We start from the raw sequence: 25,454 nt of genomic DNA, 5'->3' as shown, positions 1-25,454 counted from the left end.
ATTTTCGCACCTAGAAGCAAGCTATAGCCCAAGCTCTCAAGAAAATATTTCTTTCTATAGAAATCCTTACAGTGTGAGATATGTGTTTACAACCATTCAAACCCTTTTTATGAGCCAAAAATCCTACCAAAATCAATTAATCTCGTTGCTAGAAATCCCTAGAAGAGTGTAGAGCCATTCATTCAGTCAAGGGGACAACATTGGTTAAAATAATGGAGTTAGCAACCTACTGTCTGCAGCTTGGCGGGTGCCCGCGGGGTGTCAAAGTTGGGTTCCATTCGCTGGCAAGGGGCATCCTTGACTCTGCTAATGTCAAATGGCGGGCGCCCTCAGTGCATAGCGGGGCCTTGCCAAATTTTGAGGCTACTGGAATGGATCTCCTTTCTTTCTTTGGAATTAAATTCAATGATCACAAATTGGCGGGCGCCCACAGGATTTGTGCATGAGGTTGGCAGGCGCCCGCAATGCTCCTGGGCTCAAAAACACTTCTCCTAATTTGACCTTCGACTCGGCCCGATGACACTATCCTTCTTCTTAGCACATTACAAAGAGTAACATGAGTTCAATGGCACATATTAGCTTGGCAAAACAGTAGATCCCCCGCCCGACATGCTTTGTCTTTCAAGAACTCACCAAAATATCATTTTTATTCCTTTTTGGGAAACAAACCTGAAAATAAATAAAAACACGCAAATGAAGGTAACCTATACAATAGAACCAACTAATGGACTTAACTAATGCATATAAGGGCGCTTAAATATGCAATATTCGGCGTTTATCACACCCCCAAACTTACATTTTGCTAGTCCCATAACAAAACCAAAATGAAGTACTTAATGAAATGACAACAATTGGAATGCTACCCTCAAATATCAAACATGGTGCAAGAAGATGCACAAAGCTCAAATGCAACTTAGAACATAGAGAACATTGGAGATGGAATCATTATGAAGACTACCTTGTGTATATGAGGCCTTGATATAACAAACTGGGTAAACATCTTTCAATTTTCATGTATCAACATTATAGTCCATATAAATACTTCAATTGTCATATCTATAAAGAAATCATGTCTAGCTTCATTAAAAGTGAACCGGATTCCCAATATGCAGCTTTTACCTTCTTTTTTCCATTTCAATAACACAAGTCTTCAAATCATCAAATTTCCCTTTTAAATGAGGTCTCTAAGGCATGATTTTATTCAAAATATAATTTTTTTATATATATATTATGGTCGTGCAATGTCGAAGTCCCTTAAGCTTTCTAACTAACCCATGTAGCAAATGTTAGGCTAGCAACTCCCAAACTGGATGGCTTTAGGGAGCTAAGTGTAAGGACACTCCAAAGGCTTAATAACTCGAATTAGCAAGGCTACGAACTCAAACTAACCATATTTATTTATTTTTATTTTTGTGAATAACCGTGCAATGCCTAAGTCCCTTAAGCTTTCCAACTAAACTATGTAACAAGTATTAGGCCAACAACTCCCAAACTGGATGGCTTTAGGATGGTAAGTGTAAGGACACTCCAAAGGCTTAATAACTCCAGTTAGCAAAGCTACGAACTTAAACTAGTCATTTTCATTATTCAACATTTTTATTTTTTATTTTATTTTTTTAAAGTTTCATACCAAAGATATCCATTCATTAGGGTCATCAATTCAAATCAACTTAGTCATAGTCAAGGTGAATCCGGTTGTATGCCTCACAATTAAGTTTTCGGTGTGCATCTGTGAAGTGTGAAGCATAGAAGAGAATGAAATCCGACGAAAATCTAATTGAAGGATTTATACACACCAATTTAAATCCACATGATCATTTCAATTTTTTCCTTATTTCAAAACTATCATTTACCTCTATACACAAAGTATTAAACATATGCTTCAATCTCCAACAAGTGCTAAGATTACTCGATCATTGCTTTCCAAAAAATTATTATTTTATCAATTTACATGAACAATTTAGCCCATGAAACCAAAAATGCATACCAAAATATACCCCCAAACTTGAATGTCATATTGTCCTCAATGTGATAAGACAAAGAATGAAAATGAAAAATAGAGAGGGTAAAATGAGCAATAATACCAAGTATAGGAGGAAAATCCATGGCGTTGTGACAATATGCCACCATACGAATTCCAAAGGCATCGCCCCCAAACTTGAATCTAAAAACCTGTCAACAATACAAATATATACAACAACCAGGACACAGAACATAAAAAGAGATAAAAATAACCAATTGCAATTTTATTTAACCATAAACCGAGTATCCATGCAAAATAGCAAAAAGAATTGCAGTTATAAGTTCAAAATAGGAACTGAAAGGAATGCCAAATGCGGCCTAATATAAATCCAAATATTACTACAAGAAATCAAAATTGGAACTGAAAACAGAAAGTCACTCCATCATCAGAGTAGAGGATGAGCCACCTGCTCTGCTTGGTGCTCGGTCAATCAAAGATTACAGCATAGCCTGCAAGACCTGTTACCCCTCCTGAGTCTACTTACGAAAATCTGTAAGGGTGCCCTCCATGGTCTTGACTCACAGCTGCAGTATGTCAAGACGGGTGCTGAGAGAGTCATAATCAGCACGGCACATGGCAAGTGGAGGTGGCGCAACAAGTATAGGAACAACCTGTGTAGGAGTAATAGGGGCATTGACACCCCTCCAATCTAGCACACCACCAATGCGTGCTTGTCGAGATATCTTAAGCTGGACTGTGCTAGACTTCCAAGCATCGAGGTTATAAAGAAATACATCCGTCCTCCGCTCCTTATTATGAGGTGTCTTGAACTTCTTGTTCTTGAGTAGCTTAGTGACCAAATATGGAAAAAGAAGTGCCCAAGTTGGGGCATTGTCCGGCTGCACAACAAATAGATCATTGTAGACCTTGAGAAGTTGGTCCCAAATGAGCTACGGAACACAAAACCAATGCCCCTTCTCAGCTACATAAGGGGTGTTCAGAAAAACCCCCTTACGTTCAGAGTGCTTAGGAACTAGAAGGACATTTTTGGCAAGGACGGAGGCCAAGAACCAAAGCCGGTACGGAAGATAGGATTTGTTCGTACTTGTTTTATGATTACCAGTGTAATTTTTGCGGCATATCTTATAGACAATGTGTGACAAAGTCAGATCATCTAGGAAAGCACCGTAGAGTGGCTGGTCCTTGTCATCCAAAGGAGATGCCAATGGACACTCCAAGGCCGCAGCAAGGTTATTAAGAGTGAACGTATAAGGCGTGCCATCAATTGTTGTCTTAATGACCTCCGACTCTGCGCATGAGTAAAACATGTTCGAGTAGGATTGGCAGGCCACACATGGATAGAAAGAGACAGTGCAGAGTTTGAATAGAGCTTTAAGGCTACGGTCCTTTAATTCTTTGACCGCCTAAGCCATTTTTGGATTTTCTTTAAACTCGTCCTTAATGATGAATTTAGCTTCGGTTTCAAAGGGCCACTCAGCCTAATTTGGAGTAGGAGCGTCCTTGGATGGTCCTTCAGAGGAGCAAGCACGCTTGGAGAAAGTTTTAGGAGCCATTTGGAAGAAGGAGTTGGCTTTGGCAATTTGTCGAACACCTGGTGTGCAGGACAAAAAGGAAGAGGGCCAAGGATTGATTAGAGATGAGAAAACCCAAAAAATTTTGATCCTACAATCAAGGTACACTAGCCCCAAACAAATACTAAACCTCTACACCTTCAATCCCATCCTCCATTAATCCGAAAATTGAAAGAAAGAGAGAGTTAGAAACTTACCTAACAATGGAGAAACAAAAGGCCCCTTTGCTTGGTGCTAAGTGGTGGTGATGTGGATGAGAGATGTAGGTTTGATAGAATGAAGGAGATGAGAGAGGGTGAGATGGAAGTAGGGTTATGAGGGAGAAAAGGAAGAAGAGGAAGAAATAAGGAGGCTGGGTCGGCTGGGAAGTGAGAGAGGGAGTTTAAACTATTTGAAATGGGCCTTCAATTGGGTAATTTAAATGGGGCTACGAAGCTTGGCGGGTGCCCGTATCGTAGGGCGGGGCCCTCAGGATGTCAAGGCTTGGCTTGAGCCAAGCCTGGTGTGCAACTGAGAGTGCCTTTGCCACTTGGCGGGCCCCTGCAGGAATTGGCGGGCGCCTGCCAAATTGGCGAGGTACTGATTTTGCATTTTGGCTGAACAGAGGCCGTGTCGGGATCTAAAAATTTTTTAATTAGAAATTTAAGCTCCTATGGACCCTAGACACCTTGTATAACCATAAGAACAGGAATCGGAGCTCATTTGCAAAAGCATTAATTTTGGGGTCCGAATTTCCCGTGATTTTTTGGATTTTTGAGAAAATTACCGAAACGACCTTGAAAAATTTCGAGAATGGTACCGAGACCTTAAAATGACTAAGTAAGCCTAAAGTGAATTTTGTAATGCAATTCGAGACAGTTCCAAAAAAGTTCAAATTTGGGCTATACTTAGCTAATTTCTAGAAAATTTCTTGCAAAGGCAACTTGGGAAGAGGGAAGCTTTGGAATTTGAAAGAATTGCTTCCCAAGAATGCTAAATTTAGTGTCGATAGCTTGATGAACCACAATCAGGTTAGTGTAAAAAAAAAATCAGGATCCATCGAGGAAATGGTCCCTTAACGTTCCTTATACAACTTTCCTCCTTCATTTGGTCTCAAACTTGGATCAATGAATGGTGAAGGATATTGATCCTTCTGAAGAGAAACAAGTTTGGCCTTGGGGGATTTGAGTATCTCTTGTAATCTCATTTTTTTCATTTTCAGATTTAACCAAAGGTGTTGCTTGTGCGAGATTATGGAGTCTCTTTCAATGTCATTGTCTTGAATAACAACGGGAGGATCATGACCTTTCATATTTGTAATCTCCAAGTCACATACCTCATTATACTCAAATGGTTCATTCATAGGTTGAGTATCTTTGACAATGATTATAGATTGGGCTGGAATGATAGGAAGCATTTCCAGTAAATTGTCAATATTCTCCTTACCCTTGTTCGGTGGTCCACCCTCAAAATGTTGAGGTAATCTGGTGAAGAAATGGAAGGAGATGGAAAATCCCAAGGCAGAGATGGATTCGGTGCTTCCTATGAAGGAGAAGGAAAGTGTGATGGAATATCAAGGAATGAGTTAACTTCCCGAATGGATTTCTCCACATCAAAATCCTCAAAATCAAAGTGGACCAAGCAAGCTTGTAAGGGATCTTCCATTGAAAGAGGTGGGATTGGATTTTTAATGAGTTCATCAGTAATAGTAACTGCAAAACACTCACTGTTATCCGGAGGAAGTGGCACAACATTGAAGATATTAAGCTTAGCATTCATATTCCCAAAAGAGATATCCATCAATCCAGTCCTATAGTTAACAGAAGCATTAGCTGTAGTTAGGAAGGCACGTTCGAGAATTATGGGAATGTGTTTTCTTGGGTCATGGACTAGTTCCATGTCAAGAACCCACGAAGTCTACCAGGAAGTAGAACTAATTCACCTTTATGATAACATCTTCAATGATTCCCCGTGGTTGCTTAATAGATCCATCAACAAGTTGTAACACTATTGGAGTTGGTTTAAGCTCTCCCAACCCAAGTTGTAAGTAAACTGAATAAGGAATCAAGTTAGCACTCGCTCCTAAGTCAAGGAGGGCCCTTTCTATCTTATTGTTACCAATGACACATGAGATTGTTGGGGCACCTGGATCCTTATACTTTGGAGGAGTGTTGTGCTGAATTATCGCACTCACTTGGTCAGTTAGTCTTACCTTCTTCGGTAAATGACTTTTGGAAGTGCGCTTTTGAGTTCACAAATCCTTGAGAAATTTGGCATAGGGAGGAATTTGCTTGATAGCATCTAAGAGAGGTAGGTTGATTTTTACTTGCTTAAAGACCTCCTACATGTCCTAAATTTTACAACTTTTGTTCCCAAAATGTGTTAACTTTTGAAGACGTTGAGGAAACGGAGCCTTAGGCTCATAAGAGGTCTCCATATTTGGGGTAACAAGCTTGGAATTTTCAGTACCAGACTTTGGACTTTCAGGAGTGAAATTTGGATTAGATGAGATGGGATTTGGATTTTTGGGAGGAAGAACTGTTTCATCTTTTCCTCCATCAACCTTGTTGTCCACAATTCGATCAATCCGAAGGTGGTGATTGCTTGAATATGTTCATGAGTAGGCCCACTCGGAGGAGGGGCTTCATCAATCACATAAATCCCTCTAGGATTCTCAAATGGTTGAGTAAGAAGTCTTCCCTTATCTCTTTGAAGAAGTGGGGTCATTGAATTAGCTATTTCTCCCACTTGATTTTCAAGTTTAGCTATTGACTGAGTATGTGAATGAACCATTTGGAGAGTGGGCTGCAATGATGTCAAGAGTTGCTTGTTAGATTCTAACATTTGCTTGTTAAGGGATTCCATCATTTGCTTATTTGCACCAAGAATCTCATCAGTTGGAAACACAGGAGGTGGAGTAAAAACATTTGGATTATAGAGTAGACAATAACTTAAAGAGGCCTGAAATTGACTATTTGAAAATTAAGAAGAGGGCTGATTTTGATGCCCTTGATTTTGAAATGTCGAATTTTATGGGGCTGGTTGCCTCCATGAAAAATTCAGATGATCTTTCTATCCCAGATTGTAGGTATTGGAGTAAGGATTATTTCCGGGCCTGGAAAATATAGCATTTTCTTGCTCTTGATTGTTACTAGGAAATTGCTCTAGTGTGGAGCAATCTTCCGAGAGATGGAATGGGCTAGTGCATGACGCACACACCACACTTACTGAATTTTGAGACAAGGAAGGAAAGAGATGTAGTACCATTAATTGGTAGAATTTGTGAGCTATGGCGTCCACTTGAGAAGATTCTTCCCTCACTGTCTTTGGTTGACATAGATTGGTGTTCTTTGCATTGGTTGAGGTTGGAGCCCTATGAGAATTATGTTGGAATGAGTTTTCACTCAAATTCTCGAGTAAGGTCCAAACCTTAGTGCGTCGTCAATTCAAACCCAAATTTTATGCAATGTGGCCAAGTTTTACATTTAGAAATTGCCACTACTACCTTTCACTAAAAGTATAGCTAGGGTGAGTAGGCATCGTCCCAAGGGATTAAGGGTCACACTAGGTTGAGGAATCAAAATTAGGGTTAGTAGGTTGAGTGATCAAAATATTGGTTGGTTGGTTGAATTAAACTAGATGCAAATCAAATTAAAGTAAGAAATAATGCAATAGAGAGAATAAAAGAGAGAGAGAGAGATCTTGGGGTTTAGAGATCACCATTAAGCATAGCTTTCCTACACCTTTAATGAATGATTAATCAGGGGAAGAACATGTATTGCAATATAGAGTGTGTGTGTGGTTGTTTCAATAAGCATGGATAAAAAATAAAGCATATATTGTCTAAACAACATGGTGGATAGCACAACATATCAAATTAAGCCATTAATCCTTTCTTTAAGCTCATAATCCAAACACATCACAAGGTTAGAGATACATGTTACTTGCTTTCATAAGTATGGAACATCAACAACAAGCATGGATTATCCTCCCATTTAACAACTACACTACAACTAAGCTAATGGCATGAAATTAAACTAAGGGAGAGGTACAATCCATCAAGCAATGAGTATGAACCATCAAATAAACCACAAGAACATGGCATTAAGCACTATGTCTTGACAATCTCTAGATCTATAGCATCAACACACATAAACATGTATCAATAACATAAGAAATAGAGACAAACACATGAACATGTATTCTAGCATACATAGACATATAGATAGAATGAAATGATCAATTGGAAGCATTAAACCACATAAATCATTGAATAAACAAGATCTATATATATAAAAGTGTCAAGACATGAATCACAATACAAATCCCCTCAAAAATACATAAATCAAAAAGTAGAAAGCATGCTTAGGGCTAACTCTAGCCCCAAGAGGATGTCTAGCCACTCATAAATGATGTCCTCCAACCCTCAAGGGCAAGCTCCGTGGAAGAAATCTATTCCTTGGTTGATGAAGAGTCTCCAATGGTGTCTCTAGCCTCCTCCTCTTCTTTTCTTCCTCACTAAGAGTTCTCTAAAAATTCCTCTCTAGATGAACCTGCAAGGTATGATATGATATGATACAAAAAGTAATCCTTATCCTTGTATAGGTAGGTCAAATGACACCCAAAATGACCTGGGGTCGTATAACAAATATTCCCCAATGATTGGATAAAGGATAACTTTTTGTAAGATGGAAATTTAACTTTTTCGCACTAGGGGAAGTTCGATCGATCGAACCTTGGAATTAGATCGATCGAACATGACTGAGATCTATCGAACTTAGGCTGGATCGATCCACGATGGCGATACCTTTTTGGATAAAAACAAATCAGAGATATTTTGAAGATATTTTTGGGAAAAGGACAAAAACGGTTGGTAGGGTGGTACAATTGGACAAGATCAATCATTTAGATAAGGACAAAATTGTTCGATCGATCAGAGAAAGAAGTTAGATCGATCAAACTTTTGAGATCTTTGTACAGGAACAAACATAGCTTAGATCCATCTTGAAGTGCTGAGATCGATTAAAGTTGGATCGATCGAACTTTTCCTGAGATCGATCGAAGTTGCTGAAATTCACCCTTTACTTCATTTTACTCTACTTTGTTCCTTTCTTTGATTCATCCTAGAATTGCTTCAATTATGCTCTTATTTGGCTGATTTAGCATGTTTTGGAGATAAGTACCTGAAAATGGAAATAACACGAAATTAATACAAAATGGTAAAATAAGAGAGATAAAGGTCCTACAATACCTAAGCTTAAGGGGTTTAAATATGCACTTTTCAGCGCTCATCACACCCCCAAACTTAAATATTGCTAGTCCCTTGTAATGAACTACAAGTAAAGGAATGAAATGAACAACTAATTAACTATCAATTATAAATAAATGGATAATGCCACTTTCGTAGGGAATACGATTGCACTTAGCATATGCAACAAGCCTTTTAAACCCTTAGGTTACCCCTAGTGGACGAGTAAAGTCTCGTGAGGGTTTCCAGAAATGATACCCACAAACATTAAGCTCATTCTTTTAAAAGAGGTACCAATATTGCAAACAAGCATTGGGAGAAAACTACATCAAGTATGTAATGTTTCAAACATTTCTAAGCAATCTCCCAAAATTTCAACATCAAGCAAGCAAGTATGGTCCTCCACACATCAAGAAAATGATCATGAAAATCAAAACAACTCTAGAATCCTTTTTGAGTGGACTGGTATCAAATATGTTGCTATCTTAGCCAACTAAAGAATTAATCACATCCTTACCCTCAAACTAGCACACAAATCTAGTACCGATCATCAAGACAAAAAGTGGACCTTTTATTAAAGCTTTATTATTCTAGGTGCGCTTATTTTTATTTTATTTTATTTATTTATTTTTTTTTCTAAGGATCAAAGATGGAAGTATGGTGTAATGTGTTGATCTATTAAAATTTCTAGCGATCCATGAGGTCAAGTGTTAGGTTAATGACTCCCAAACTAGATGGCTTTAGGGCATTAGGCGTTCAAATACCCCTACGGACTTACCAGCTCAAATCGACTAGGCTACAAATCAAGACAACCTCCATCTAATCATTTCCCACTTCTCACCTTTTAGGAGAAGTCCTCACTTTTTATTTGCTTTTGCAACCATTTTTTTTTTTATTTAATTAGTAACCTAGAGTTTGGGCCCTCCACCATTCGGCTCGAGAAATTCAGTGCCTGATGATGAGGCTAGAATCCCGGCTACTTAGTGAAAAGGGGTTGTTATCCACCTCTATCAAAATGAAAGCTTTCAATGTACTACTAGCCTAATTGGGATATAATCAATTCAATAATCAACAAAGCATGTACTCCATAAATGAATGCTAGTGTGCGCCTGTGCTAGTGTAGAATACTAGAGTGAATCTCAAAACAATCACAAAATCAAGATGATGTGGACCACAAGTGCAAGCAAGATATCAATTTTTCAAAAAATTTACTCCTAAATGGCATCCACAAGGCATACAAGGAGTATTGGACTCTCAAGTCATGCAATTTTTAAATTCTAAGCAATATGGTCCTCAAAAGATCAAAATCATAGCTAGTCATGGACCAATCATAGAAAATCCCTCAAATACACAAAACATGCTCAAAATTTTGCATCTAAAAACAAACATTGCAAAGCACCATTACCCCTAAACTTAAATGGCTCAGTGTCCTCAATGTGCAAAGAGAATAAAAGGAAAGAGTATACCAGTGCAATTAAGGCAAAAAATGGTTAGGACTGAAGTATCCAAAGTAGGTGGCATAGCCCCCCCAAACTTGGGATTAACTGTGGTCCTGAAATTTGGCACTCGGATAAACTCATCAGATAACAAAAGGGATAATACAGTGCACAGTGGTCGTGCAAGTGTGAATGGGATAGCAACTGAAAATTAGAGAGAGGTAAAAGGGTGGTCCTAAAAATTTTGAGCAGTACTCTCTCTCACTGAAGTCACTGGAATGCACCTGATGGAGTCAAACAGATAGCTATAAGAATATGACATCCATAAAGAAAGCATATATATAAAGCAGGATAAAGTGCATAGTACATCATAAAATCAAAGCCGACAGACCGGCTGCAAAACTAGTAGACAGTGGCAAAAATGTAGCAAGTATCACAAATATCAAGTATAATAAGGAAGAGGGACTGGGAATCTCAGGAGGATGAGGTAGGACGGGCAGGGCGTGCTCCGCGGATGTCTCGGGATAGATCTCTGAATGCGGTCATGACATCCGTGCGGAGGGAAGTAATGTCAGCTCTGAGGGAGACAGTCTCTGCGCGGATAGATGCCACTATGTCCTCCAGAGTCTAAAGACGCGCTCCAAAGCTGGGCATGTGATCTGGAGCCTCAGGTGCTGGATCGGGAGAATGATGATCCTGAGTCTGCTCTTGTGCGTGAATAGGTGACCCAACTGGAGAGTGCTGCTCTACTTCCTCGGAAGGCTGCTCTAAATCAATATCCATATGTATGGTAGCTGGATCAACTGCTGCGTCATCCCCTGCCGGGTCTACTACTGCTGCTGCCTCCTCAGCCTCTAGCTCCTCTGCCGCCTCTACTGCGTCATCCTGTAATCTCTTAATAATAGCATTGTAGCTCTTATCCCAGTCCTTCTTTTAGAAGGTACAAGATCCTCTCTCAGGGTGCTCTCGTGGATGGAAAGGATAGATCTGGTCTAGCAAGATCTGGGTGATGAAGTGGCCAAATGGGAGAGACTTAGCCCTTTTGGGCCGTTCCTTACTAATGTGATTATCATAGAGCTTCCTCATCACTCTCCAGATGAGCGCACGGATAGACAGCCAATGCCCTGTATAGAAAGTGTACAAAGCTGTCAAGTAGTTGCCTCTCTGCTGAATCTTATGGCCGGCCATAAAGACGTTGCAGAACATAACTGAGTCAAAGAACCACAAGTCATCTGGCAAATAGGTGAGGGTGGCAAAGGTCTCACCATCGGCATAATGTCCTGTAAGAAAAATGGCCATATCTGTATATGAAGGCCGGTATAGCCTGGGATATGTCTCCTGTAGCTCTAGAGGGCAGTTATGTGGACAATGGCATGATCTGGATAATGTGTCCATAGTGATAGAAATCAGATGGCCATCAATGGAGGTCCTCAGCTCCGCCTTGTTACGTGGGGCAGGCCAGAGGTTCTAGAATAACATCCGTACTAGCCTTGGGTACATCTGGTATGTGACAGGGGCAAGAATGGCTGCAAGGCCCCTCCGTAGTATATCCTCATATGTTGATCGGGTAAGTATCGATCTAGAAAATAAGTCTGTGTCGAAGACTGACTCGTGTGCCACTAGAAGGCATGAGTATCTACGTAATGGCTGGTCTAACTCTGGGGCTGGTTGAGCTGGCTGTGGTGGTGGAGATGGTATGTGCTCAGCCTCAGCGTCACCATATGAAGGAGATGCGCCAGCATCAGAGTGTAATCTGCTGTTAGAAAGAGGAGACTGTATAGGCTCATCTAGCTCCTCCTGTATGGGGTCCTGGGCATGAGATAGACCAGCCTCGTCATCCAAAGTCTGCCTGCCTCAGCGGCGATAGTGTCCGTAGGCTACAGTCTTGACTTTAGCCATAGCCTGAAAAATAAAAGGAAAAACTTGCAAGGGAAGTTAGTGCCGATATAAAGAATTAAAGCACAAAATAGAATCATGTATGTTAAGTAAGATAGACAAAACAGATAAATGACATGAAGCTTATGGAAGTGACAGGAGGTGAATATGCTAAGCAGTATAAGTGTAAAATGCATCCAATGTGAAAAATCACAGGCATTGGGCATGAATGAAATAGCATGGACACAAGATAAGATGCATGGAATGTGTATATGAAATCTGTGAAGTTCAATCAATCACAAAAATTATGAGATCGATCTCACATGATCGATCTAAGAAATTCGGTAACTAAGTTTGATCGATCTCACTAGATCAATCTGAGAAATAGGTTCGATCGATCGAACTGTGCGAAGAACATGAGCAGTCACAGATCTGTGACGTGGATGGCACGGGGCCTTCACGAATAAGGTCGTGGGACCATCAGCACAACATAGCATTAATCCTAATCACCTAAGAAGGCCCATATTCCCAAAAATAAATCAATTTCTGAAAATAAATACAACGATATATACATATATACAAAAAGCTTCAAACTTCATCAATAGAGATTTTCAACATTAGAATAACTTGGATATAACATTTAAAGCATATATAAAGCAAATCAAAGCTTGAAATACAAGATGAGATTCAGATCTTACCCAAACCGAATGATGAGATGAGATGAAGATGAGATGAAGATCCGAGAGGAGAGAGAGAGAATCAATGTTTGGATCTCGCCGGAGATGGAGGAGGTGGGTGCTGCGACGATGAGAGGGTTAGGGATTTGAAAGGGTCAGATCGATCTTTGGAATCGATCTACAAACCCTCGGTTCATTTTTAAAAACTTCCCCAAACTAGTTCAATCGATCAAACAGAAACCTCAGATCGATCGAATTGAAATGATCTCTTTTTTGAATTTTTTTTTTTTTAAAAATTTTCAGATCTTTGAAAAAAAATAGAAAAATTAAAAACTAAAAATTAAAAATTAAAAATTTGAAAATATTTTTCGATTTTTGAAGAATTCAAATAAAATAAAATTTTTTGGGATTTTTGGAAAATAAAATAAAATAAATAAATAAAAATATTTTTTTGGAATTTTAAAATTAAAAAGTCAAAACAAAGTTAAAGATAGTGAGATGAAGAACAAAGATCGATCTGAACAAAATGTTTGATCAATCTGACAAAGAGCTGAAATAAGCAGGTTTTTTGGTTTAGAAATGTTTCTAACTGTTGGAATTCAAGATCGATCGAACTTAAATTTTGGATCGATCTTGGGATTTATGATTGATCTGAGAACAAATTCGATCGATGGGATAGAGAGGTGATTTGGATGCAGGTTGAAAATTTTCTAAGTGTTGGATGCAGGTCGAAGTTCGATCGATCGAATACTCCTTGGAGATTAATCGAACTTATGCAAAATGCTCAATTTCAACATAAAAGTGCATGCAATCCTAATCAAAGTTCCTAGCAATGCATTTGAACCCAAAGCCAATATCTAGACTTCGCAAGAAATGAAATTAAAGATAGAAATGAGGGAGGAATAGGGTTTTGACACCCTACGAAATGTCTTGCTAGTCTTTAACGTCTCTAGCAAGACGTTGGGCTCTTTTAGCCCAGATCAAACATCTTGTAGTGCATCCCCTCCTCAATGGGGTGATAAGCGCTTTAAACTCCACCCAACAAATGGTTCTGTAAAGAACTTGTTGGATAAAGCTTAAAAGATGTTTTCAGTCCTTGGTTCATGCAATCTTTGGGCTTCCACGCCCTTTCAAAATAAGATTTTGAAACAACTTTCTTTGGTTTCAAGGTTGAAAATGGACTTTTTGAAACTTTGGTCTCACACAAAAACTCAATTCGTTCACTTTTAAGGTCATGGCATTTCTCTACAACATTAATCTCTTCATGCTTGTCAAATGAATTCGGGGTTGGATTAAAAATATTCAACTTTACCATCATGTGGCCAAATGAGATCTTCATTATCCCCGTCCTATAATTAATGTTGGCATTCGCGGTTGTCAAGAAATGACGGCCAAAGATAATGAGAATTTGGCTCTTAGGATTTGGGACCGGTTCCATGTCAATGATAACGAAATCAATGGGAAAGAAGAATTTATCAATTTTAATCAGTACGTCCTCGATGATACCCCTAGGCTTTTTGATTGATCGGTCGGCAAGTTGTAAAACTATCGACATCAGTTTTAAGTCTCCTAAGCCTAATTTGACATATACCGAATATGGAAGAAGCTTAACACTTGCTCCTAGGTCAAGAAGAACCCGATTAATGATATAGTAACCAATGATGCATGAATTGGTAGGTGAACTGGGGTCCTTAAACTTGGGGAGAGTGTTATGCTGCAAAATTGAACTTACTTGTTCGGTTAAGACCACTTTTCTAGGTGTTTGGATTTTGTTCTTCCTTTTTTGGGTGCACAAGTCTTTCAAGAATTTGGCATAAGTCAGAATTTGCTTGATTGTATCCAAAAGTGGAAGATTGACTTTCACTTGCCTAAATACGTCCATGATTTCATTTACTTTGGCCTTTTGCTTGTCATTTGAAGTGGATTCTTTTAAGGCATCTGAAAATGAAGCTTTTGGCTCAAAAACCTTTTCAGAATTTTTCTTTGAAGTCTCTTCAACACAAGAAGTTTTCAAATCATTTTGCAAATCTTTCTTTTCAAAATCACTTTTCAACACATTCTCATTTATATGGTCATGTACATGCAATGAAGGAGGAATATGATATGAAATGTGTAACGGCCCAAGTTTTGTAAACCCGGTGCATCAGTGATGACCAAAAGATAAACCGATAATGGATCCGAAATGCGGAAGCGAAAGGTGAAACAACGGTCTCTAGAGATACAACGCGTCTCTAAGACACCAATATAACCCTCAATGAGGTCACGGAACCCAAAGGAAACAAATGCAGAAGTGTCGTTTCAGAAACGGACAAAAAGAACTTAGAGGCAAAATGGTCATTTTGCAAAAAGTGGATTCAGGTGTTATCGAGCAAACCACTGGAAAGACAATGACAAATTAGTCAAGTTCAAAAAAAAGTTTACTCAATTTGGAGTTCGGACGGGGGAGAAAGGTTAAAAACAAAAATGATGTCGTGGCGGCCCGACGTGGACAACCCACCACTGCTGCAGCTGAGAGTAAAAACGGGCATCTAAACGGACTTTTTTGGAAAAAATCAAAGAAGAAAACCCCCCTAAAATCAAGTTTCCTACCCCAAACACGGACGGAAACAAAAAAAAAATGCATTGTAAAATGCCCATAATGCCCCCAAGAAAATTAGGTCAAGAGGAAAAAAAACTAATCCGAGCTACTGCCCAAGTTTTGGAAATAGGGCTTCGGGAGGTTTTTAAATTGCCTAAATTGAAAATTCAATATTAAAATGCACCCACAAGACCTCCGAAAGTTTCGGATCGGTCGTGACGATTTAAAAAAAAATGTCGATGAATAGTAGCAACTACATTTGTACTAAAAATTTGCAAAACCTGGCAGCAAAGATTTTTTGGAAAAATGTTGATTTTTGAGGGCCAAGATGATGTTTTCTGGAAAAGCACAAAGAATAAACCCCCCTCAAAATTGAGCTTTCTACATGAATCACAAGGAAAAATGAAAAAAATGTATTTTAAAATACCCAAAATGCCCCTAGAACAAAATAGGGTAAAACTCCCTAAAAATGCTACTTAGAGTTTTTGTTTCATCAAGGAAGGTATTGTTTGCCAAAGTGAGCATGCAAGTGTATGTAATATGATAAAATAGATGTGCTACAATGGCCTATGGCCTCATTACAATACATTTACAACATTTGACATGTCAAACCTCCAAGTTAGAAAAATTACATTTCATAGACAAATCATGAACATGCTAACACTTGCATGTGAATAAGAATGCTTCTAAAGAAGCTCAACTTAGCAAATCACCCAAGTAATTATAATCTCCAATTTTGTATCCTATACCTAAAATATGCCCCAGTATCGTAGGGGTGAGTAACATAAAGCTACTCATAGGAAATGAGCATGCATCAACCTAAAGTTTTACAAGTTGCATGATTTAATTATTGTGGTTCATTCCACCTAACGTCTACGTCAAGGTGAGACTCAGGGAGCATCCTAGCTACCTAAGATCATTTCTAGTATCAATCACCTTATTCATGTAATTTTAACAACATAGGGTCATACTTACACAAAGCAACAACATAAGAGCATGCTTACACAAAGCAATAACATAGTGGTTCTCAAGGTTATCAACTTGAAGTCTAAAATGCAACATCAACCAAATATAACAATTTAGCATAATTAGAATATCTAATACCACACATCAAGACATAGATTCTCTAGGTTATCAACTAGCAATCTAAAAGTGTGAAATTAACTAAATATATCAATTTAGTATGGATGTACTTAACAATATCAAATTGCCAATTACCAAAACCACAAGTCACAATTAAACATTGGTTGTCAACTTGGAATTGAATGCGAAATCAAATAGTGGAAGACTTGGACATCACAGCTCGGATTTCCGCCGAGACAAGGTAAATTTGGAGCTACTAACCCCCAGGCAGCCTACCCAATGCATGAACTTTATAGGGCTAATTTGGAGTTAGTAACCCCCAGGCAGCCTACCCAACGCGTGAACTTTTAACTTAGAGGACTCTTGTCCCCGTACTAGAGCCAAACCCTAACCATCACAGCTTAACAATGTCCCAAGCAACTCTAAAATAAATAAGTTAACAACTTATATACGTATTAAACAGTACACGAAACTACCTTCATGCACAAGTAAGTTGTAACCACACAATACATGCTATAAATCCCCAACAACTATAGGATGACAATGTCGAATCTTCAGAGCGCGATTCGTTACGCGCTATAATAACATCACATGTCGAATCTTCAGTGTGTGATTCGCTACACATTATAACAATATAATCCAATATTGAAAACATAATTTATAAATATGTTACAAGTCTAAAATAATGCTTCAAACATACTATCAATGCCAATTTCAGGATTTAATCATTAAAGCAATAGAAACGGAATTTAATCAAATAAACTAGTTAAATTTCCTAGCTTTCAAATTTCAATCAAATGGCCCCTAATCAATGCATATTATACAATATAGCATAGTATATACATACATTCACTAAAATCTCAATTAGGCCAATGGCACAACAAGGTAGAATTTAATTATATCATGATAATTAAACTTCTAAATTTCAAAGCAACTTCAAATGGTCCCAATTTAATATATACTAGTACACAAGTCCTAGTCATCATGATTATCAAGTAAAAAACTTAATTGGGCCAAGGGAACCATTAAATAAATTTTAATTAATCATTTAATTTAAAATCTTTAGATTTTCATACTTGTCCAAATACTCTCAAATTAAAGTATGTTAACAAACATGCTAAGACTTAATTTAAAAGCATACTACAAGTTCATTTCATGAAAAGTATGGCCATGGGATTTAATCTTTCACCAAACATAAATATTAAATAAGAAGTGCAATTCTTATTCAATTAATCCCAATTTAATATATGTTAACAAAATATTAAAACATGATTTTCTAGCATGCCACAATTCCATTCTAAGTTATACACATCATTGTGAATTAAATTTCATACAAAGAAATAATTAATACTAATTTTCTAGAATTGATACAAGGCATGCAATTAAGTTGTATAATCATGCTAAACACTCAATACAACACACACAAAAGCCTAGAACATCCCCTACCTCAATTTGAGATGAAAATCTCAAAAGCCACCAAATGGAAACCGCTCTAAATCCAATGAAACTTCTAGGTTTCTTCGGGGACTACACCGTGCACATAACCCCCAAGGAAGCCCCATCAAAATCACAACTTGACTTCAAACCCAAACTTAAAGAATTATGTTCTGACGAAGGAATGAAGCTCAAAAGAGGAGAGAGAAGGTGGCAGCCTCCCATGGGCTGCCATGGAAGCTTCAGGTCGTGCAAGAGAGTGGGGAAGACGAAAAAATAAAATATCTCACCCCTCTTTTATAGAAATCTCAAAAAGTGCCCCGAACGGGCCCCGCCGGGTCCGAAAAAGTGAAATTTGTGCAGACGCGCTTAAATGATAAAACTCTATGAACCAAAAAGATTCAAAATGAAAAAATATGAACAACAGAAGAAACGGCGTCAAAAACTGAGTTCTGATTAGAAAGTTATGCCCCAAACAAATTTGGCGCTAACTAGGGCTATAAACCTTGAAACTGGAAAACAATGACCAGAAGGAATTTCTTAGAGTACATGACTTGACGAAAAGTGAAAATGAATCCTGTACAAGGATCCAGACTCAAAACAAGGCATTTAGCAATAACTTTCATTAATTGCACAATGGCCCCTCCAAAAAGTGAAAACTGCACTAATGGTCCAGAATGAAAATTTCTTCCAAAAATATTTTCTTAAAAACCCCTAAAATAAAATTTCTTCAAAAGATATTTATGAAAAACACCCCAAGAAAAGAAAATAATTTCAAAGAACTTTGCATCCATGCCCCTATGGACACCGGGAGCAACCAGAGTACTTTCTTACAAAAGTAAAGATACGTATTTCGTGGAAACCACTCAAGATGAAGATATATGAAGACAAAAACCAACTCCGGACACAAGAAGTGTGGTTACGCCAACAAAGTGTCAAACAGGGAAAAGATAAAATAGGGAAAAGGACGAAATAGGGAAAATGACGAAAAGTAAATAGTGTCGAAAAATGAAAAATATGGAAACGACTCGGTCCTCAAAGGAAGTTGTCAATCCACAGAAAAGAGTCTCGGAAATCACTCCAGAGCACTCGAGATGACACTAACCGAAGAGGAACTGAACTCAGAAAGGGAAGACAACGGAAAAAAAATATCCGTGAAAATCCAGGTCATTACAAAACGAGACGGGTGTCAACTTTTGGTTGCACCGGTTCACTCTCTTCATTGGACATACCCACTTGGTTGTCCATAATCCTTCCACTTCTCAAGGTAGTCACCACATTGACATGCTCTATTGTGTGACCTTCCAATGAGAAATGAGTCTCCACAACACATTGTTGCTTTTGTGAGGCATTCAAAGGCATTTTTTCCTTCTCTCTTGCATTTAAAGTGCTAGCTATTTGCCCTACTTGGGTTTTAGCTTTGTAATGGATTGAGAGTGAGAATGAAGTAATTGCATGTTTGGTTCTAAAGTGCCCAAAGCGGTCAAAACTTTCTCGTCAAAAGCGGGACTTCTAACATTTCCTTGGGAATATGATGGTTGATTAGGAAAATGAAAATTTGAAAATTGGTTTCCTTGTGATTGATATGATGATCTAAAACCTTGGGAACCTTGGCTTTGCATTGGAGGTGGAATGTACTTTCCTTGAAAACCACCTTGGGAAGGGGTTGAGCCCTCCCCTTGGTTTTTCCAAGAGAAATTCGGGTGATTCCTCTAACTAGGATTGTAATGATTTCCATAAGGATTGTTCCCCTGATTAGTAAAAACAGCACTTGCTTGTTCATGATGCTCACTTTGCACATGTCCATGGGGACAATTGGAAGTAGAATGTAAAACACTTGAACAAGTCATACATGTCTCATTAGATGTATGATGAGAATGGTTAGGGAAGGAAGATACTTGATTCGCCGAGTTTTGGTTGATCAAAAATTGATCAAACCTTTGAGATAATGATTCCATTTCGGCGGCAATTTCATTAGAGTGGTCCACTTGATGTAAGCCAACACTCTTCCTACCACTAAAATTTCTACCATTCTTCAAAGATAAAGTACGATGCAAAGAATTTTTACTCATGCTCTCATAAAGATGTTACACATCATCCTCATGCCTATCAATGTAAGAGCCACCCATGGAAGCATCAACCATGCCTTTGTAATTGTCCGATAAGCTCTCAAAGAAATATTGAACTAATTGTCATTTGGGCATGTCATGATGTGGACACTTCCTAAGCAATTCATTAAAGCATTCCCATGCCTCATGAAATGTTTCTCCATCCCCATGTGAAAATTCTGGAATTGAGGTTCTCATGGCATTGGTCTTAGAAACCGGATAGTACTTCTTCAAGAACTCTTGCTGCATTTCTGCCCAAGAAGTTATTGAAAAAGGCCTAAGATTGTTAAACCAATATTTTACCTTGTCTTTAAGGTGAATGAAAAAATTTTAAGCCTTAAGACCTCTTTCGGCATGTCCGTATATTTTACGGTGCAACATACTTCAAGAAACTCATCCAAATGCTTGTAAGGTTCTTCACTTGGAAGTCCACGATAATTAGGAAGCATTTGAATGGTTTGTGGCTTAATTTCATAGTGGTGTGCTCTAAATGGTGGCAATTGAATGCATGTGGTTGCATTACATTCATTAGGCACATAATGATCTCTTAAAGCAAAGGGAGGATTAGCAATTGGAGGTGCAACATGGGCACCTTGGTTACCTTGAATAATGGGAGGTGGTGGAGCATAGATTGGCCTTGTCATTCCTGGAACTTGGCCTTGTTGTTGTGGTGGATGAACATATGGCCTTGGCTTGCCTAATGGAACTTTCATGTTATCATGATGCACATTGGGGTGGAGGATACCTTGTTGGTCTATGTGACCAAGGTCCTCCACATGGTCCTCATTGTGTCCTTCCATTGATGAAATGGATTGACTAGAACTACCTCTTCCCCTAGGATTCCAAACAATGGATTCAAGATGAAAATTTAAAGGAACAAGAGTGGGTCTTAATGATCTACGACCATGCATGCACAATGCAACACAACAAGCAATAACAACAAACACTTCACCTTCACAATAAATCAACAATCAACAAACTTCCTCCACATACAATGTTCTCATACTCCCATGCTTAAACAATAATATACAAGAAAAGTAAATTGCCTCCACGTGGGCTCACGATTTATCTAAGAATTGAAATACAAGCCTCCATGCGGGCTGACGATTTAACTAAGAGTTTGAGTAAGAAAAAGCTCACAAAGGTCCTTTAGCACTTCAACTCCAAATTTTTAGCTTAGCTTAGCAATTTTTTTTTTAATTTATGATTTTAGCCTTTTTCCTTGCTTGCTTAGCTCCTTTGCTTGGAATACTCCTTTGCTCACCTTCTTAGCTCAATACTCCTAGTCAAACAAGAACAAATACAATAAGTAACAAAATTGAAAACAAAGTAAAAACACGATCAAAAGAGTACTAATTCCTAATTGATTCCACAAGTACGACGTTGCTAATCAATCAATCCCCGGCAATGGCGCCAAAAACTTAGTGTGTCGTAAATTCAAACCTAAAGTTTATGCAATGTGGCTAGGTTTTACATTTAGAAATTGCCACTACTACCTTTCACTAAAAATATAGCTAGGGTGAGTTAGGGATCGTCCCAAGGGATTGAGGGTCACACTAGGTTGAGGAATCAAAATTAGGGTTAGTAGGTCGAGTGATCAAAATATTGGTTGGTTGGTTGGTTGGTTGAATTAAACTAGATGCAAATCAAATTAAAGTAAGCAATAATGCAATAGATAGAATAAAAGAGAGAGAGAGAGATCTTGGGGTTTAGAGATCACCACTAAGCATAGCTTTTCTACACCTTTAAAGAATGATTAATGAGGGGAAGAACATGTATTGCAATATAGAGTGTGTGTGTGTGGTTGTTTTAACAAGCATGGATGAAAAATTAAGCATATATTGTCTGAACAACATAGTGGATAGCACAACATATCAAATTAAGCCATTAATCCTTTATTCAATCTCACAATCCAAACATATCACAAGGTTAGAGATATATGTTACTTGCTTTCATAAGTATGGAACATCAACAACAAGCATAGATTATCCTCCCATTTAACAACTACACTACAACTAAGCTAATGGCATGAAATTAAACTAATTAAACTAAGGGAGAGGTACAATTCATCAAGAAATGAGTATGAACCATCAAATAAACCATAAGAACATGGCATTAAGCACTATGTCTTGACAATCTCTACATCTATAGCATCAACACACATAGACACGCATCAATAACACAAGAAATAGAGACAAACAGATGAACATCTATTCTAGCATACATAGACATATGGATAGAATGAAATGATCAATTGGAAGCATTAAACCACAAAAATTTTTGAATAAACAAGATCTATATATATAAAAGTGTCAAAACATGAATCACAATACAAATCCCCTCAAAAATACATAAATCAAAAAGTAGAAAGCATGCTTCGGGCTAACTCTAGCCCCAAAAGGATGTCTAGCCACTCATAGATGACATCCTCCAACCCTCAAGGGCAAGCTCCATAGAAGAAATCTGCTTCTTGGTTAATGAAGAGTCTCCAATGGTGTTTGTAGCCTCCTCCGCTTCTTTGCTTCCTCAGTAAGAGTTCTCTAAAAATTCCTCTCTAGATGAATCTACAAGGTATGATATGATATGATACAAAAAGTAATCTTTATCCTTATATAGGTAGATCAAATGACACCCAAAATGAGCTGGGGTCGTACAACAAATATTCCCCAATGATTGGATAAAGGATAACTTTTTGTGAGCTGGAAATTTAACTTTTTCGCACTATGGGAAGTTCGATCGATCGAACCTTGGACTTGGATCGATCGAACATGACTGAGATCTATTGAACTTAGGCTGGATCGATCCACGATAGCAGCGCCTTTTTGGATAAAAACAAATCTGAGATATTTTGAAGATATTTTGGGAAAAGGACAAAAGCGGTTGGTAGGGTGGTACAACTGGACAAGATCAATCATTTGGATGAGAACAAAATTGTTCGATCGATCAGAGAAAGAAGTTGGATCGATCAAAATTTTGAGATCTTTGTACAGGGACAAACATGGCTCAGATCCATCTTGAAGTGCTGAGATCGATGAAAGTTGGATAGATTGAACTTTTCTTGAGATCGATCGAAGTTGCTGAAATTCACCCTTTGCTTCCTTTTGCTCTACTTTGCTCCTTTCTTTGATTCATCCCACAATTGCTTCAATTATGCTCTTATTTGACTGAGTTAGCTTGTTTTGAGGATAAGTACCAGAAAATGGAAATAACACAAAATCAATACAAAACGGTAAAATAAGATAGATAAAGGTCCTAGAATACCTAAGCTTAAGGGGTTTAAATACGCACTTTTCAGCGCTTATCAAGCCTCATCCACATTTTTAGACATGAACATCCCTCCACATGATGAGTCAACCATGAGTTTATATGGTTTGGTTAAACCATCATAGAAATCTTGCACCAATTAACATTTTGGAATTAGGTGGTGCGGACATTTCCTAAGGAGGTCTTGAAGTCTTTTCCAAGTCTCAAGGAGTTGTTCCCCATCAATTTATGAAAAACTAAGAATGGAACGCCTCATTTGATTGGTCTTACTCATCGGATAGTATTTTTTTTTAGGAATTCTTGTTGCAATTGAGCCCATGTAGTGATGGAATTTGCAACAAGGGAGTTCAACCAATATTTTGCCCTATCTTTTAAAGAGAATGGGAAGAGACACAAATGGAGTGCATTTTCAGGGAAACCCCTCAGCTTGATGGTAGAACAGATTTCAAGAAACTCATCAAGATGCTTATAGGGGTCTTCATTTTCAAAGCCATGAAAGGATGGAAGCATTTGAATTGTGTTAAATTTGATCTCATATTGGGCTGCATCGATGTTTGGCATCACTATGCAAGAAGGAGAGGCATAAGTGGTAGGGATGAAATGGTCCCTAAGAGTCATAGGTACAACATTTGGAATTTCAGCTCTTTCATTATTGATTTCCTCATCCCTCAAATTTTCTTTATTTCCTGCCATTGTATTAAATTCAAGTTCGGTTCTTCTTATATTTTCAGATTCCCTAAGGTTTCTTCTAAGAGTAATCTCAAGTGAATTTATGTCAATTGGTGCTTCAAAAGTTGGCAAAGATAATGACCTATGGCCTAACATCAACAATACAATTCACAACAAGCACAACACCCCTTCACCATAACATCCACATATAATGTTCCCTTTTTCATCAATTATCAACAAGACAGAAAATAAATGGCCACGACAAGGACTACGATGCTTTGCAATACAGTAAAATTGGAATAGCCTCAACAAGGGCTTCACACTCAACTATCTCTAATTTAAACACATGCAAGATATTCACAATTTTGAAACTAGAACTTTTGAAAAACTTACCGGGACTTCTCTAGACTTACGATTTTTCAGTTTTCCCTCAGCAAACCTTGAGTCCCTAAAATCTCAGCAGAATACTTAAACAAAGAAATCATCAAAACCACATTGAAAAATATCCACAAAACACAATATTCAAAATCAAACCAAAGGTATCTTTAAGCCTCGGTTACAAAACCGTTTGCAGTCCCCTGCAACGGCGCCAAAAATTGGTGGCTACTCTAAATGTCTACCAATTATAATCAACCTTGCAATAGCACAAATCATTGTCAAATAGGGCTACCGTAGGGGTAAGTCGAACCATAAGGACTGCAAGTTTATGGCAACCAAGGTCTTAAAATAACTTTGTTTGATGATAGAGGTGTAAGGTTTTGGTTTGTTTGTCACTTAGAACTATGAAATGAAAATTGCATAAAACAATAAATTGAAGGAATTTAAGATGAGAGAAACTTATGTAAAGAGGGCTAGGGAAATGAATGAACTACCAACCCTATAAGCATGCTAGCTTGTGATTAACTTGGGGAACAACTTATATATATATAACCATTGATATGTGTTTTTATTTATCAATAATAAAATACCACTCGCAAAAGAACGAATCCTTGTAGGATAGGGCTATGTTGAGGTTGTCGAACCTTAAGGAATATGGTGGTTCATCGAGTCTTCATTAATTACTATTTTAATTTAGAAGGAAGATTTGATTTTGTGTGTTGTGTTGTAATTCAATAACATAAAAGAAAATAAATAAAGTAAAAGAGAAGATCAAGGGTAGAGATACTTAGGGATTGACTTCACCACGATCCTCCTACTACGGTTAACCGTTCAACCTTGGGATTTCAACAATTTATATATCATGTGAATTAAACTCAATAACATTCATTTAATTTAGTTTTAAAGAAAGATGTTTCATTGAACTTAGCTAACTATAACCTATCAAAAGTTAGCACGAATTATCCGCCTACCTATTTCTAGCTAATGTTACCGTATAACTCGTTTTCCTTAAGCATAGATTATGAAAGAGTTCATTCAAGAAAAACGTTTGAACACCATTACATGATCTCCATTCTTATGTCTAGCAGGGCTCCGCTATATATATAGTCCAATAAGAATGGGTTGAGAATAGTTTATAAACAGTTATATTTAAGACAAGGTAATAACTAT

General features: G+C 37.9%; 1 pseudogene; it reads left to right on the top strand.

Annotated features, from left to right (window-relative positions):
- Nucleotides 1–20,067: 20,067 nt before the first annotated feature.
- LOC132282916 (small nucleolar RNA R71) lies at nucleotides 20,068–20,166 on the top strand (annotated as a pseudogene).
- Nucleotides 20,167–25,454: the final 5,288 nt, after the last annotated feature.

This window comes from Cornus florida, unplaced genomic scaffold (genome assembly GCF_030987335.1).
Source record: "Cornus florida cultivar Cherokee Brave unplaced genomic scaffold, ASM3098733v1 CherokeeBrave_3.0.0_Hap2_Chr01, whole genome shotgun sequence".
Lineage (NCBI taxonomy): Eukaryota > Viridiplantae > Streptophyta > Magnoliopsida > Cornales > Cornaceae > Cornus > Cornus florida.
The sequence above is the reverse complement of the archived record's forward strand: the minus strand, read 5'-3'. Positions and strand labels throughout refer to the sequence as shown.